The sequence below is a fragment of the Neodiprion pinetum genome, chromosome 1 (genome assembly GCF_021155775.2).
Source record: "Neodiprion pinetum isolate iyNeoPine1 chromosome 1, iyNeoPine1.2, whole genome shotgun sequence".
NCBI lineage: Eukaryota > Metazoa > Arthropoda > Insecta > Hymenoptera > Diprionidae > Neodiprion > Neodiprion pinetum.
This window is the reverse complement of record NC_060232.1, coordinates 34929135-34947704: the sequence shown is the minus strand read 5'-3', so window position 1 is coordinate 34947704 and position 18570 is coordinate 34929135.

Sequence of the window (18570 nt, the reverse complement as noted above, 5' to 3'; positions counted from 1 at the left end):
AAATCTAGAAGAAATATCCCATGTGGTTCGAGGCGCTCGGCTTTCATTAATCGGGTTCTTGCAGAGCCGGAGCGCGGGAAGAGCGAGCGTCGCGACGACTCGAGCTTAGAAAGCGGCCGCGTATGCAGTAAGCCTAACGAGTTCGAAGCTGACCAACGCAGCAACGGCAGGCGACCGTTCCGACGTCCCGATACACGCCGATACCTGAATTACGAAGATAAAGATGCCAATTAAGATCCATCAGCCACGCAAACACGTTTTACGCGTTATTCCATCCTCGCCCCGTGTCGCGAACAATGAGACAGGCGCCCGGCGCTTTTACCGTTTCGCTTCGCGCTCCGGAACGAGCCTATCCCGAGGAAGATCCACCGACCTGGAAATCCTTCGATCGAGGAATGCTCCTCGAGGAGAATTATTCGAGTCCGCTCTCTTCGAGGGGAGAGGTGCTCATTTTATGGCCGCTCGTAAATCTTTTCTCGGTCAACCGTTAACTCGCAGTTTTAGTCGTGGGTATGGTCAGGGCGGTTTTTTATCACCGGTAAACCAGCTTCACGACCCTAAGTTTGTCATACTGCACACAGAGTTACAAGATGCCTGAAAATAATGCACGATACGTCGGGTCGAGGGTGTGAAAATGAACTGCAACTTGATTCAATTATAAAAGTTTAATAAGACAAGGATTATACAGATTTTCGATTCAACATTCGTCAACTAATTCTTCGCTGACCACATTTGAGAAAGATGAGGCACGTTTAACATCCTAATTGCGACAGTGCCCTGTTCGCGGCAGTGATTTCCGTTGCTGCGGACGATGGTCGATTCAAGCTCCGTAGAAACGGACGATAGAAACCCCATGGGACCAGGAGGTGGGCGTCGTGGGCAAAAGCCCTCCGGTGAAGAGGCCGAGCATAATCGCGGAACGGTGCGTCGAGGAGCGAACGAGCGGATGGGAAATCGCTTTCGACGACGAGGAAGGATGGAACCCGAGAGGTGCGTGGAAGCTGAGAAGTCGGATCAGGCATGAGCGGCTAGGCGAGCCGCGGAGAGGAGAGCGAGTAATCCGAGGCCCAGATGCACCGATAGGCGAGGGGGCGGAAAGTGGGCATCGGTAGCCCGGAGAATGCGCGCGGTGCCCGATGCCGAGCCGTCAAAAATGTAGGAGTAGCGCGGCCTCGGGGAGTGGACGGACCGCCGTTTGCACCGCTGGACGTCCAGTGGCTCTCGATTCTGCTCTAGTTTCGCGGGCGTTGTCCCAGCCGGCGGCCGGCGGCCATGACGCCCGGTTTACGCAATCGTCGGAACCCGATCGGCCCGAGGGCTCGAGGAGAGAAAGAAGCGCTCGGCTCCGGGTCGAAACGATCCGCGTAGCGTAAAGGCGGGGTTGCGCTGAGCACCTCTGCCCGCGAACCCAGGTCCGGAGTATAAGGTACTTTATCTCCGGGATGTGGGTCGCGACTGCCGCCTGCCATGCGATCCGCGTTTGTACGAGATACTGTACGATATCTTCGGCGCTGTTGCGCGGACCGGGATGAGAGATCGGCGCGGAGAGGCTGCCAATTGAGAAAATCGACGCGCCGATCGGGGGTATTTTTCCGATTTTAGCATCCTTGAATTGTTGCGGAAAGGCGAAACTGCCCGTGTGCCATTTGCGAGTTACGATTTATACCGAGATCGGTTCGTACCGGCTGCGCTACGTTGCGAGGGGGCTGAGAGAGCCGGGATCGCTGTTTAATAACGACTATTAGACTTGAGAGCGACGCGATTCGCTGGATTATTATTCCGCACCTCGTTATATATTAACTCTTGCTTATTTATTATATACAGTTCGAACGAGATATCGACGTTGTTTGTACGATGTGCTCGCGAAGGGAATTATACGATATATACATATGCGTGTGTATATATAACGCGAACGATTTCTCGTTTGTCTAATAAATTATCAGCTATCCGCGAGGATAGCCCGCCCATCCGACACGGAAGCTGAATAAGAAGCCTCGGCTATCTAACGCCTTCGTTGTTTCTATAATAATAACGTCTTACAAATTGTCGATTAAACCCAACGTCAATCAGTCGGTTAATCCGCTCTCGATATGCGCCGTTCTAGAAGGATCTCTTTTTCTACCTCGATTTCTTCATTTTATTCAGTTTAATTTTTTTAACACACCTCGAACGCATCGCGAGCTGTTAAACCGACACATGTAGGCAGAGAAGCGAATAGAGGAAAAGCCGACTACTCGAGTTCTCCGCGAAAGTAAACACGCAGGCATATAAGAAGTGAAAAAAAAACGTTAATAAATAACGAGATTTCCAGAGAGGACGAAGGAAGGCGAGATGGTATATGGCAGGCGACCTAGGCGTAATACGATGAAATAAAATATTCACTCAAGCCACGGAGGACTGTGTGACGTATTAATACGAGTATGCGCGAGCCGACCGACGAAGGCTGTCCACCGACAGGTCGGGGCATTATTGTAAAAACCTGTGATATATATCTTGAGAAGAATTGACATGACGAATGCTCGGCTCCGAGGCATGCACGCGTGTGTGTTTGCGCGTGTGCGAGTGATCCTCTTCGCCCGCTAGATCTCATTTCGTAAGATAATACATGCCTCGCGTTACGGTTAACAGGATTGTGCAGTTATTATTTCACGGACATAATTGAAACAAGTCGTTTTGCAATTCTGGGTCCGCGTATACGCGGCTCATGTCGCCCCGAAACTATTTCTGTCGATTAATCTTGAAAATGTACATATACATCTCGTTTCTTCTCAGCGTCTTCGCCGCCAACGCGACGCAATATCTCTTCGGTGAAATCCATTCGCATTGGTTCGCTCGCCTAATTATTCATCGCGTCAAATTCGGCGATAGACAATATTCGGCACAGCTCAAAGCTCGCGAATTCTCTACCGCTGTAGGCATTCGCACTCTGTGGTCACAGAATAAACGCGTCGTGTCGTTATACATATATATATATATATATATATATATATATATACGTATATACACGCTCAGCTTTTTCTGCCTATATGGACGAGGCGATCTCTTCGCGTACCGCAAATGGCGAACCGCGACGACGCCCTTTTGCTCATTGCCGGAAAAAAAGGAGAAGCGGAAGAAGAAGTGGGTGGATGACGTGCAGGCGGTAAGAGAAAGAGGATAAAAACGATCATTTTTCCACAAATCCGTCAGGGACGAGTGAGCTCGATTCTTCTACAGTTGGAAAGTAGCGAGAGTCGTCTTAAGACGCGAGCGAAACAAGAGGAGAGCCTAATGTCTGTTTTATAGCACCCCGCTAAGGCGGTGAATTTTATATCTTCCGTGATGATTCCGCCGAGCTGCACTCTGTAATTATAAAAATCGCGAAAAGAGCTCTCTGCCGTTGCACAATTCTAGCGCGCGGTCAGTTTTTTGCAGTCTGCAACAATCTGCGCACCCCTTTCTTTCCCAGCGAGTGGATGGTGAGTACCAGCGATTGCCACTAAGCTTAAAATAAGCGATGCATCGATTAATCGAGTTCAAATGAGTAATCTAACACGACTCGATTGAATCGGTAAAAATTAATCGATTAATCGATTGTTTCGTATTTTTTTTTAAACGGTGCATGTGAAAACAAAATTTCGTAACTTTCGGTATGTATAAGTCTTGATAGCGGAAAATTTTTTTTTAATAATTCATAGTTTCATTCAAAAATTTTTCAATTTCAGATGACAATATTCATTGGTCTTTCACTGAATATGTCAAATAGGTACTTGCTAGGTCAGACAATGCTAATAATTGATATTTTAATCACATAAATTATTATTGTATTGCATCGTTCATGGTAGTAAAAATCAAAAACCGATCGTGAGAAAAAATAATCGAGTCAGTCGATTGATCTGGTGTAAAAAATAATCGATTATACTCGATTAACCGGGAAAAAATAACCGATTTAATCGAAAATTGACTGTTTATGATAATTCGCGGCAAGTGCCGCTCACGTCGGATATACGTTGGTCTTCTCGGTATTTGCGAACGCTTAGATCCAGCCGATCGATCGTCCGGTATTAGCCGATTATTGCCCGCAGGAGAGCACAGGCTGCGACGAGGGAGACATCGTCGGTGCAGTCTATAAACATTCCCGACTTTTTTGTCAGCGCATAACGTTCTCGAGGATATTGTTAGCCTCCTCCCCGCCGCCTGCTGCTTCACTTTCGATACTTTCAAAGCCATGCTCTGATGTATCCAGTATCACTCTCAGCGCGTTGGGTCCGAGTAGAGAGTCCGAGAGTAGAGTCTCCTCGCTTTCATTACAGAATAAACTGGAACTAGATCACCGTGTGGCTGTACGCGTGCTTTTCCGTTCGGCGATACACAGCTCGATTACACACACTTACACACCTACGTGTACCTAGACCAGGTACCGGAGGCTGGGCTCGTCTTGTACGGCCGCCTCGCTACGTACGTAATATTTATTTTGCGCCGGCCACCTGCGGTCATTCTATGGATCTCTTGCACCTACATCTATCCGCTGGAGTTTCATTTGATTGGTACTTCCAGCCTTACGTATACCCCTGCCTACCTCAACTTCTGCAGGAATGATCCTCGGCCATCGCCGCTACGGCCTGAGACATAATGATGAAAAAGCAAACACCGCTACTCGCACATATTTATATCACACAACGAGGGGCGAATTCATCGCTTGCACTACATCTCGACGCTTCCGCTTCCGCGTGCTACCGTCACGCGAAAAGTTGATGAAGGCGTACCAACTGGTAAGTTACGATAGCAAAAATTCGTTCGAATCAGCAGATTCGTTTCACGAAGGGAGAGTTATTGACTCTTCATCGTTTTCTGCAATCAGCTACATCTCGCGAGAGAGAGCTGACTGCTCGGTGACATCTGGTGGCTGCCTGTTAAATTGCGGTAGCGGTGTGTCATGTTTCCTGTCGCTTCAATGAAATGACAAGAACCCATTGGATGCCAAGTAATTCATCTGGACAATGAAAGGTACAGTAAATAATTTTCATACGTTTTGCAATGTATCATTAAACGGTGTGAAGTTGGGAGTATTACTACCGAATTTGATCTTCTGTTACTCCTCACCGAGTGCAAGTGATTTAAAAAAAGTTAGGGTGAGAAGCCCCTGTTTCTCATTGTCAGTTATTTTCCATCCATCGTATCCCCGCAGAAAAATACACACCATTAAAAACAAAGCGTGATACTCTCCGAATCGAAATTTAGCGCGTACTATAAAGGAGCGTAGGAGCTCCTACGTAGGGTTTAAATATAGTAAAGTAGGTTCTATTTGAATGCAATATCAAACCCGATTTTGGGGCTAAAAATGTCCTAAGTTTCCCGATTTACCAAGTTTACCAAGGAACTTCCTTTAACCCTCGAGAGGTAGTACGATTCGATGTATTAATGAATTGTGGAATTTTATATTTATATTAACTTGAAGCTCCTCTCGTTAGACGGGTTTCTGCATTCGTAAGCACGTCGAATAAATGCAGTTGAAATGCAATACTTAATTTTCCAATGTTATTGAAACTTATCAAAATTACGTCGAAATAGCTCTTGGATTATTCAATCTGATCAGATGAATGTCGCTATAATAATATATTTGTAAAAAAGTAGTTACAGATCCAATGGGGAAGCTGTAGATTGAATAGCGTCAAAATAGGTTCAATCGTCTGTGGATGGCGTCAAAGTACGATTTGGTACTTTAATTTTTAGGAGTCGTAGGGTCAATGTAGGGTTTGTCCTTAAATTCTTAGAAGTCGGAGGAGTTTGATGCAGGGTATCTAGGTTCAGTTTCCTTCAAAGTAGGCTCATACGAACCTTGGTAAGGTCAAACGTGGGCGTTAAATTTCAACTCGGTTCTTTCAGAGTAAATCTCGGTACAAACTTGGCGATTTACAAAATTACCGCATAAGAAACTCGCAACGGCACGTTGTGACGATCAGAAACTCTCACAAGTCACAATCATAGGCTGAATGATGGTGGAAACACCAAGTCGCAACATCGCGCTGGTTACGGGCCTGCATTAGCTGCAGCTCGCGCTCCTTTCCCCCACGCATTTGTAGGAATATCGCGGTAGTCCGAAGATTTTTGCGGAACGGACTCCTGGCCGTGTTGCTCGAGCCGTACGCCGGGCACGGGTCCCCGCACTCCCGGCAGATATGTTATTCGCGAAGTTTAAAAAACGGCACACGCCTTACGGTGGCACCGAACGGCTAGACCGCGCTCGTATCCCCGCCGCGGCGCTGCCGGCCAGGCGAAGCTTTCTCTGCAAGAGCACCTCGCCTCCTGGGCCCCATCAGGCCCCGTTCGGCGCCCCGGAACCCCCGTGGTGCCCCGCGCCCACCTACGCGTCGCGACGTACGCCCGTAACGCGAGGCTCCCCGGGTGCCGGCGAACCCACTACTTTACTTAACTACCGTGTTTCCAATTAGCTCCTCGTTAATGCCGGCGTAGGTCCTTCAACGGCATTAACGAACGCCCGCCCGACCGTTGCAGCGTTGCGGCCCATCGAAACTTAGCGCTGTAAATATACCGGAACTATCAATTCACGAATCTGCGAGTGTTTTGAATTTTTTTCAACAGCTTTAAACTTGTTCCTCTTCTTTTTGTGCTTGTGACGCTTCACAGACTGTAACAGACTCGCAAGATTTATACGTACTAGTCACGCACCTTGCGGTTTTATGCACTCCTCGTTGATTAGCAGATTAGATCGTTTGTGCGATGGAAATATGTGTCAGGATATCGCGATATAATTAGCCTGAGTAAAATCGACCTGCCAGAAGCCTACTATCGGTATTCTTATACAAATAATTGGGATTAAAATCCTTGTACCGATATGTTTCTGAAAATCTGATAAACATGTTTTCAAATGGAGCAACGATGTAAAACTGACGATCAATGCTAGAGACGGAAGAGGGCTAGAAAATTATGTATCGATTAATCGAATCTTGAAAAATTATTGCTCTCTTAAAGTTTCGATAATGTACACTAGTGCGGAGTGACGTTCGGTAGCTGAGAAATAATCATCGAAAAACAGAATGGTTTTTCTTTTGAAGGATTAGACGATCGTTCGATACTATTGTAGGTACGTACTCTCGCAAAAACTTGAGAACTTTCGGTAGTCGAGCAGAGGCCACTCAATACTAAACGCGAATTTTGACACAACTATAACACGTGCCGATTTCTAAAGTGGTCACTAGGTTTTATGATACTATATTACACGGTGCGGTATATATACATATTCCAAGGTCCGTAAGGAACCACCATATTATCTCACGTCTGTGGTCATAATTTTGTACATCGACACGTGGTACTAGGCTGTCAAAATTTACGACGGAATTTCGGTTAATGATACTGCTCCGTTGCAGAGATAGAAAAAAATAGAACAAAAAAATACTAAGGCGTGAGTTCTTTTTATCCTTCAAAGGTTCTTGTCAATTAGCGATAAAAAATTGAACGGGGTTACGAAAAGAAAGGAGTGTAACTAAATTTCATTAGGCGTTTCCACCTGCCTTCGGCAGATTTTTAGCTCATGGACCGGAAGTGACAGACGTCGAGAATTGGCGGCGGCGCAAAGAGCATTTTCGTACAGGCGTTTAAGTAATTTATAGTCCCTGTAATTACGCATTGTATAGGATATATATGTACGTAAGTGAAGCCCATTAGTAGGTGATATATTTTTTTCTCGCAATATCTTTCCCGCCCCCCTCCCTTCATTCATAGTACCAGCGCGCGCGTTAAGCCCATGAATATTTCGAGCCCGGCGCGTACGGCCTTTTGCGAAAATGATCGGGCGTCTAAAAAGCTTGAAGGCCGGATAAATAATACGAAGGAGTGACGCCGCGGTGAGAAATAAAAAGAAAATGGCTCCTCTCGTTTTGGAGTGCAAGGAATTGTCGTCCGCCTCTTCTGGCTGCGGGTGACTACACGACGCTCTCCGTAAGACGGACTCCGCTTCGCTTCGAAGGCCGTCCGATACCCGTCTCCAGCCGATGCCCAAACTAGATCACTTCGTGCAGCGGACCACGCCAGGGCGGCGGCTCTCGACGCCGAGAGAAGGGGACCGTGTCCGACGTCGCCGAGGCGAACGACGCGGCAAGAACACCAACGCCGTCGTTACTTCGGCTCGGTACCACTCGCAGCAGGCAGCTGCGGTTTCCCGCGTTTCATCGCGCCGCATTTAGACGACGCGACGACACAACGTGGGGACGAAACGCGAGGCTTCGATTATACCCTCGAGGCCTCCGAACCGTCCGATTTCTGCTTGTCTCTTACGGCGAGAGTTAAGCCGATCCGATCGCGGAGGCGTTTTCATTGGTCAATCTGGAGTTCTGCGAGATCCTTCGTCGAGACGGAAATAGGTTCGACAGTTGCGATTAGTATTGTAGAAGCGATAATCGGTTCTACTATCGAGAAAAAATTGATTTCATTGATTCGCGGATTCACTCGATGGAACCGAATATCCGTTTGAATGATGAAAAATGCGTTTGTGCGATCTGGACGATTTCGGTTCAGATTAAACTAGAGTTTCAATTAAAATCAAAATCTGTTCAATCAGAACGAAAATCAGCTTGATCGGTTAAAAATTGGTCAGCTAGATTGTAAATTGGTTCAACGCACACAGCAAAAACTAAAAGGGACACATTTGTATATTATAACTCGTACAAACCACTTTTACGGTAAGTAGCACTAAAATTTTGAATTCTCAGACAATATCAACTTTCAGCATAATAGAAGAATAATTAACCTAGTTGTAAAATTTAGATGTCTGATCACGTAATTGTATTCTTCTCTGAATGGTTAAAACGAATATCGGTTTAGATCAGAAGAAATCTGTTGAATTCAAATAAAGGTGGGTGTAATCTGGATAAAATTGGTTCGGTTGAGACGACAATCACAAAGTTTCTTCAATAACATAAAAAATCGGTTCTGCGAAAACGAAAATCACTCCAACCGAGGCAACAATCGATTGGCTCAGTCCAAAATTGAATTAAACGAGACGAAACTTGGTAGTATGAAAGCAAGTGGGCCAGATCAACTGGTTTAATTTCAGATTCACGTAGGAGCAGAATCGGTTGCGTGAAAACAAAAGGATCATTTAAATCGGTTCAATTTTGGTATCGTAAAGGAGCAAAATGAGTTGACTCGATACGGAAAAAAATTGTTCATCGAGTGGAAAATCGGTTGCAACATTCTCGGACAGGGTATTTCCGCAAGACCGAGAACGAAGAGTCGATCAATGATCAGTGATTCCTAGAGCGCGCAGCGAGGAGCCTGGGGTGAAGGCGGGTTTGCAAGAGTTCCAGAACGGAGTATGGAAGCGGAGGATGGTGGTTCGAGGAGGGAGCGAACGCCGCGAGTGAAAGTGAGTCCTGGACTCGGCAAATCGGCAAATCGGCCGTCAAGCCGCGACGGCCACGCGTCCTGTCCGCGGCGTACGACGGCCGCTGACGTTTAAGCGCAGAGCCGCTCGACGGACGCACTCGGAGCCCCCGAGTCGAGGTGGAGTACGCGTGACACACCTACGGGAAAGGCCGATGATATGGTGGAAGCGGCACCGCAGCGGGGCGTTTCGCAGCCTGCGGACACGTCGCGCGGTCAGAGGAATATAGTCTTGCGAAATCGGAGCGGCGCGGCGGCCACGCCGTCGAGGTACCATCATTTATACCGGCTCGACACGCCGCGGTCTTTGATATTGTCACTTATTAAACTACTGCACGTTGTACTTTCTGTTTCGTCGATTTTTCACTTCCAAGATAATATATCTCGTTCGTGACGCAACGAGTAGGTGCAGTGGACGATTTCACGCCTACTAAAGCCCCCGAGACACGGTGTCTTCTAGGAATCCGCTTCTGTTACGGAGGAAACATTTCGAAACGGTATCGAAACTAGACAGAGAGAAGCCGTAGAAACAGTATTTTTCGCGCTACCTTTCTTTACTTTGAAAACAAATTCAATTACTGGAAGTATCGTCAAGTGGGATGAGAATTTTACGTCGTTAATACGTCTTTTTTATCGTCATAAAATGTGGAAAACTTGAAAAATTTATACAAATATACGTCGTGTAAACTGTTTGGCGCTGCTTTAAATTTGTAGAATTCATCATTTCCGTGCGAAGTCTTGTAAATTAGATATGTTTTCATCAAACCATTTACGAGATCATCGTGGAAGTTTGTCAGAATAGACACATAGGCCAATATTTTTCTAAAAACCTATTTTTCGGATACTATGGGTCTAAAAACGCGAGGATTCGTTGAAATCAGACAACGTTGTGTTCGACCGAAGCAAACACTTTTTCTACATCACCTGCATAGCTGATGGTGAAAAGTAATTCGAATATAGAACAATATTCAGAAGGTGCAGCTAAAGTTAATCGGGATAGATTCTTTTCAATCAACTTTTCTTAACCGTATCAAACGTCACAACCATTTATATAAAATTCCATTGAACGTAAACCGAAATGTAACGATATGATTTGTAAATCAGGTTTTATTCTGACCTTCATATTATTTCTAACACGTTTTTTTCCAATATAATTGACGAGTCAAGAAGAAAAAAAAATATTCACTTTGATTGAACTTTGAAAAGGCACAAAAAATGGTTAACATCAACTGAAACACTTCGATATAATCTCGTAATTTAAAAACTCGATAGGTTTATTATTTATTTATTTTTGGTTCAAAGATGTTTGAATAATATATTGTCGAGAAACAATCACCGTTAGAATAATATAAAACATCAGTGTTTGTAGCAAAAAAACAAAATACAACTAACGTAATACATGAGTTAATCTAGTGATAGGTACACAAGAAACAATTGAATCGTGCAAAATCATCATACCCGATATTAAGTGCATGCCATGCTCCACAAAAAGGGCTGCGAAATATATTGTCAGAGTGACGAAACAATTCTCATAGCTAAAGTGGAGCAAGGAGTTGCAAATTTTTTGCCAATAGAGTTGCAAACGATCCTCCTTGCCCGCAGGCACGCGATCAGCTGGGCACGTGGCTCGTAGAGAGTCCACCCCGCCTTCTAAATTGGAGCGGCGAGATTGGCGGTGGCGGTCCGTGAACAGCATCGCCTAGAGGCATCTCTCGGCGGATCGACAAGCCGCACGGCTATTTCAACAGTCGAACGGAGCCGAGCGGCGAATCAGCCCGTCGTCGTCAGGATGTCAGGACTTGGAGTCCGCTAAACTAATCCTAAGTAGACGCCGGCCTGGCTACCTATCGCTGCTTCTGCTATCCGTCTCGAAAGCACTATCTCTCGCGGTAACGGGACGTCCCAACTTCCATCCTGCTAATCCTGATCCCCCGCAAACAATCTCAGACACGATCGCTGGGCGGAGCAGCCACGATGGTATCGTGGCTCGTAGATTTCAAATCACGAAAAGCGTGGCAGCTATTTCGGATGGGAATTGAATTCTCTTATTCGAAAGCAGGTTTTTTTTTTGCTCGGGTATTCGGATTCTAGGATCTTCGGATACCTACTCGGTTTTTGTATACTCTCAAACTTTGCGTCAGAAGGTTTGGAAAGCTTGTACTGAGATTGACTTGGGACCTGATGACTAAGTCTGAAGTGACTTGCAATTGAGTGAAAAATTGAATTGACATTTTCGCATAAAGCAATTAAATCGTTTAGCTTGCAGATTCCTGATTACAGAATGAACGTCATCAAAACTTCGGAAAAATGAGTGATTGCACTCGGAGTGCGATTTTGATCATCAACTTCAATATATATGTATCTTCCAGAACCATTCACCGTCATAATGAAAAAAGGGTGAAAAGAAATGAGCATGGTTTCAAATGATTTCCATTTTGCAAATTGAGACCCTCTTAGGTTCCGGAATGTCTCTTGATATCAACATACTTTGATATTCTCTTCGTCTTTCCAAAGTCGGAAATACATCTGCGGTTCAAAATCAGTGAGAGCGAAGCAAAATAATTCCGCGGAGGAATCTGTAACGGGCTTTTGTCTCACGTGGCACGGAGCAAATGGAAATACAGGGATACACACAGCAGGACGACGTCTTCCGAGTAGAACTGGAGGAGAGGCGAAGCTGCGGCATATTGCAGGGGTGCGGAGATCGGGACGGTGTGCACACGCACGTGGCGTGCCAGTCCAGGAAGTACTAATATAGAACGAAGCAAGGCGCGTAGACGTATTGTTACGAGCCTGGAGGAAGTTTATCACGATTCCCGGCGTATTCCTTCATTCCCGTTTCTTCCTACGGGTTTCTTATAAGCTCCTTAAGCTCCGCGCACCTCGATACCAGCCGTGCGAGACGAGAGGGCGCGTATTGTGAACGGGAAACACAGCTCGTCCGCACGAGGATATATCGACGCCAATAAAGGATCGATATCGTTATAAATCGAGATATACCGATGGGTACACGGGCGGTACATGTACGCGGAGCATCCGACATGAACCAGCGGGCTATTATAAGGTTCGTATAGAGAAGGTTGCGGTATAAGAATAAGGCCCAGGCCCGCCTCGGCAGGGTCGAGCTATGGGTGGTCCGCTATGCTAATCGCGTATCCTCAGCTCCCCTCGGCTCGTTGTCGCTCTCCCTCGACGATGCTGCCCAGGCATCGAGTGCTCACGGGGGATACGGAATACCGTGATTTATCAAAATCGGTGAAACCGAAACTCCCACGCCCTCCGAAACCCTCGGCAAAACGCCGGGACCACCGTGCAGCTTCGAATCCACGTCTCTGCATAAGCTCGAAAATTTTTCAAACTTTCCAAAACTTGAACTCTTTTTTTCTTCCTTCTTTTGACGCAAGCTTGTACGATAGATGACGACGATGCACTTCTGAGACTCGCGTGACATTTTTTCGTCTGTAGACACCTAAATCAAGACATCGCGATTATCTGCCGTTGAAAAAAGAGCGCAGTTTGACTAATATCCACGATCAATGGATTGAGTTAGACGAATATGGAATCATTTGAATTGTTGAACGGGCAATGCGTAACTTTTTTCCTGATATGTGACAGCTACTCATCGCTCGCTTCCTAGTCTTGGTAGCGGTTGCAGTTCTATTGCAAAAACTCTGTTATTCACTCGAGGAATGTAACAGGTGTCGATGAAATTAATGCACACGCGTAATTCCCGACTGTTTTCTCGCCGTCTCAGTGGCAAACGCCACGTTGCTAATCAGAGGCACTGCTATGTAAGAAAGCAATCTGCAAACATAAATAACCAAACTGTTTCAACCGTTTATAATTTGAAATTAAATATTTATTAACTCTGATGGTGATCAAGAGATGATAGGAACGTTGAGTTCTCGTTCGCATAATAAATTACACTCTTTTTATGGGTGATCGATTCTCTCCTCGCATGTATGCGGCTTGCACGATCGGTTACACAGCACCGTCGGGCAACGCTGATTCACTCGTCAAACTTTCGATTCTAAAAAGCAGAACTGATTCGAATTAATTCCAAAGTATACGGTATGCCACGGCGTAGTGGCTAGGTCGGTTCCTCCGGCCGGTCCATCTCCTCGTCTCCTGTTAACCCGACGCGCCGAGAAGGTTTTGACCAGCAGCGTGGCTCGAAAATCGCCAGGATCCAGAGTCATAAGCTCTTCCGCGCCGCGGCCCGACTAGTCGCGTCGCGTTCGATCGAGATGAAGCTGTCCCCCGGGGATCGGAGAACGCTCGAAAGTTTGCGACAACATTTTCACCACCATGGTTAATCGTGACTTACGTTACCGTTAACACTGCAGAAATAAGAGTGCAGCAGCTCGAATTGTTTTGACTTCTGACAGCCGTGGTGAAGAGTCTGGGTGTGTCCGGGACATCGGGGATCATCGAACCCGCGTCAGCCTGCTCGCCATAAATTATCTGTCTGCAAACTGCGGTGAAAAAATTCCGCCAATTACTGTTTAACGGGTATGAGACGAACCAACGATATATATATTTTTTTTTCTCCCTCTCTTGATTTTTCTCATCAGCTTGTGAAACCCCAGGGGAAGAGAGAAAGAAAGAAGCGAAGAGAGAAGGAAAAAAGATCGGTGGATGATATCGGATGCGACCTCTCCGAGCATTGCACAAGTGACGCGGTTGTGCCTAGCGCGAAACCCAAGGAGGAAACGCGACAACCTTGCCTTATTTATGCTGCGTGGTAAAACGCGGTACGTACTCGCACATATAGGTGTAATGGATAATTGACAGGTGTTGGGTTACGAGTAGGCGCGTGGAACTAAAGAGGACAACTGTGGCGACGACGATGACTCACGAGAGGCTAAAACTGTCGTCGAGAAAATCTCTCTACCCTCCGATTCTCGATCAGATGACGTCGATCCACTCTTCTCTGGAAAGTAGCGGGTAGGTTTGTCTCATTTCAGGTTTCCTGTGCTAATTGTTTTGAGGTCAAGTTTTAAGCCACAAGGCCGCAATCGTCGCGGGCCATCGACGGTACAACCAAGCCTCTTCATCCAACAAGGACAAGCTGGACAAGTGGTCAACGTTGTTTATGCGGTTTTTCCATCGATTGGAACAAAACGTCGGGGCCTTGTTATCGTCCTTAAGCTAGATTCCCTGATTTCTAAAGTAACGAAAAAATCAACGAGTTCAATGATCGGCTCAGGGCTGAATTAGCTAGCTGGCCATGCCGTGGAATGACGACTAATCAAGACCTTGAACAGAGGTAAAAACGGCGCTGTATTCGATCTCGTTCCGGTATTCCTGTTGTCAATGCGATTCGCAGAAGCGCAAAACAAGAGAAGAAAAGTTGTTATTTTGAAAATGGACAATCCCCGCAGGAACCGCGTTTTGGCGTCGGTGTATCCGGCGCACGGTCAGTGACAAAACCGCAAGGAACGAAGAGGAAGAAGAAAAAAGCGAGAGTAAAAGGACAAGAGATATTGAATCTGTCTGGAGCGATGTAGCACTCTGAGTAAAGCACGAGATCGAGGTCTGATCTCCTTGAGCCTGCATGACTTTGGTTTTCACATCGCTACAGCCCATCCGGAGCAAGTAGCGTTATCCTCGCGGATGTTGGTTACTATTTTCCTCGCGTATTGGCGGTGCGTCCTTGAAACGATGCCCGGTGTTTCACACCTTGAAACTCCCGCTCTAGGAATCGTCAACGTCTATCCAAGTCCTGGCCAGCCAGTCGGCTAGACTTTACCTCGACTTCGCCTCTACTTCATCTCACTCACGGACACTCCCTTCGACACTGGGTTCCACCTTTACTTGTCGAGGTACTCTATAGTCTGACCACACTGCAGGGCATCCGGCCATGCACCGCTTGCACCAACGCGAGTAAAAACTAGACCAGCTGAGTACCTAGATGGCCGCGGTGCAGAATAATCGATCTTGTTCTGATCCGGGACTCCTCCACACGAGACGAGGTCCAGTTGTGCTTTTAATGGCCGGGAAGCCCGCCGCACCCCGCATGTAATATTCTATGCGAGTGAGAACGTTAATTGCTTTCAACTCGTCAAGGAGCTGATCGAAATCCGCGAGAGCGACGCCGAGTCGAAGGTAAACGGTAAGAAAGTGTTATTGTCAGTATAACAGTACTTAACCGATATGACTCGATCCGGTCCTTAGGACATGTACGGCACTTGTCACAGCGAGTCCTCTCGGTATCTTTCCAACTTCGAAAACCCGGAATCAGACCAACTCCTTGGTTTCTTCGTGCCCGACAACCACGCGTTCTGCGCTTCGGAATTCCCAATTGAGGCTGGGAAGCAAGGCGCGGCACTCGTGATTGACCCGACCGCGTATCGGCGATTGCGATTACACGCATTACTGTATTGTTGGCTAATCTCATTGCTGCAAGGGTGTGTTGGAAAGGACCGGCGGATGGGGACCTCAACCCACGTCCACCCGCCAGTCAGAAGTCACGTTGCATGCCACCCGAGAACAGCCCGAACCCCGCAGGACCGGACTCATTGGCGGAATCGGCTGATGGTTGCGAGCATGCACTGTACGAGTATTGTATCCACACACACAATACAAAGTAGACGCAATATCTATCTTCGCTTGGGCAATAGTGAACGGATCGGCGATCGCGGATGTCAAGTCTCTCGGACCATGCATGTCTCTATGTACTCCTTGTACTTGCGGTGCGCTCGACATACACGCGCACCCTTTGCTCGACCCGACGTGAGGTTTTGCACAACCTTGTTTGCTTTTTGCTCGCCATTCAATGCAGATCGAAGCAACGGTGATATAGGGCTGAAACAGGACGACGTTACCACTTATCAAGCATGTTGATTTTCTCCCATTCTAACTTCATTCAGATCTCGTCTAAGATCTGCCCAATTTGTAATTCGTCTAGCGAGAAACAGCAACAATTCTTGCAGGAAGATTGGGACTGTCACTAACCGACAATGAAGCGTACAATGTATAGCTTTTTACGATACAAATACTTGCGGAACCTTGTCTGGTTAGTATGCTTTTATCCAACTGTCCGAGGTTCGGTATTAACCCTAAACATTTATCCGTGTTATTCGTCATTAATCGAAACCTGTTGAAACAGTGACAGACCTGGGCTGCCTTCTGACGACAGAACGACGTCTCGCCGAACTTTTTCACTTCCCAATTGCTGTCGCAATGATACGCGGGCGTGTTGATCATTCGAATAAATTGTCGATCCAGCAACGAAATTAGTACACGGAGGCATTACGTTATACGTCGACGTTTGCACGACTGGCTGTGGTGGTCTTAAGCCTCGGCCAGAGTGTCGATAACAATGAGCTAGGTGGCAAAAAATCTATTGAAAATAAAACCGTGTTGGTACAATACTAATATTTCACGGTTGCAGATCACGGCCGACCTTCGCGCGGGTAGATTCGATCGATTGATCGGTAGCAGGAGGGGCGATGCGGTCGTACGTACTATTACACCTATCCGTGCCTACTCAATAGCGTCGATGTTATCGATTCGCGGTCTTATCGGGCTCGACGAATATACGCGGAGGCGGATAAGCGCGCTATTAATAAGTCGCGCGATCCAGACGGACGTTTCGTACCCAAGGTTCGTCGTTCTCTTCTCGAATCGACTCGCGATGTCGGCTCGATTAGTGGCTACCATGATCCGACTTGTTTTCGGTTGCACTAGACAATTCAGTCGAATGTTTCACAGCTGCGACCCGGATTCGGTTGATTGATGGTAAATACGATCTTTTCTTCATCGGGTTCGAGGCTTCCTAACTTGCCTCGCAAGAGCTCTCCTGCAGAACTTACGATTAGAGTGCGACTTCTAACGTCGAACAGTAGCTTGCTTCCCGGCGGATGTATCGCCGGAATTCGTCACCTCGATACGCAATCTTCCTCGTCTACACACCGAGTTAACATCGTTTTTGATTCCGAACGCCGATCGCTGTTCGGATACCGATTTCTCGCTCGATGAAATACGCTTTCCCGTACAAGTATTGTTCAATTCCTTTTTTCCGATACCATCATTCTTCCCAGTCATCTTATATTCAGTCCCAATCTTTCCCAATCATCTAGTAGGTATCGCATTTCGCTTACGATTGCTGCAGTGCTTACTTAAATCGGAGAATTGCGGTACCAATTGAACAGAGTAGAATTTAGGTGATTTGTTGCACAATTGTGCGATGGAACTTTTTCAGCCTGATCGCCGTACTGCTTGTGTGAACGTTGAATAATTTGCACGTTGTAAGAATTTTTGCAACGCGTTCTCTGCAAGTGGTTCACGTTGTTTGGTATCGCCAAAGACTTTCAGATTTCTTAACATCACAATACAGTTGGCGATTGGTCATTTTACATTTACATTACATACATTACATTTGTCGATTGTACGATAAAAATAATTTCCGATTCTGCATGTATTTATTGCTTGTTTTTTTTTTTTGATTTTTATCTTACTTGTCATTGCCTTAAAAATATCAAGATTTGCATTTTCAGACACCGTTTAATAACACATTAAAGGATTTGTTCTCAAGTCCATTGGCAAAATTGCAAAATTCTTCAACAATTCCTCCATTCGTAATAACCGAGAACGGTTTAATCGTTGCTGAAACACTTTTTCTGCGCGTCAAATTGGAACCTGGAAGTGAGATCGTATAATTGAGGCTAAATGCCCGAACTGCAATCGAGTAAATTATGCTTAATCGGCACGAATACCTGGCCATACGTGCAGACACACCGCGGAGCGAAAAGCGTTCCTCCGTCGGATAATTTTTAATTGCGAGTATAAAAAGTGATGGGTGAATTCGTGCGTCGAAAAGATTTCAGGTGATCAATTTTGAATATGACAAACTAGCGAGTAACGTGGCAAGCGGTTTTTCTGTAGACATATCCAAGGGAAACGAGGCGTGGCAGCGAAGAGGAGAACAGAAGAAGGAACGTCGCGTCGGATGGCGGCAGCCTTCCCGCAAGCCCTCTCGGCGGCCTTCTCTGAGGTAATTTCGAATCTCCCAAGAGGATTTAATTGTCAGTCGTTACGGCTGGGCGTCGCGCCCGAAGCAACGTAATCTGCTCTCCATCAGCGTGATCCCGCCGCATCGTCATCGGCGTCGCGATCGCATCATCGGGGCCGAAAAATACCGCGATACCCTCGGTAAACGACGCGCTGCGCGTTACAGCCAGGCCG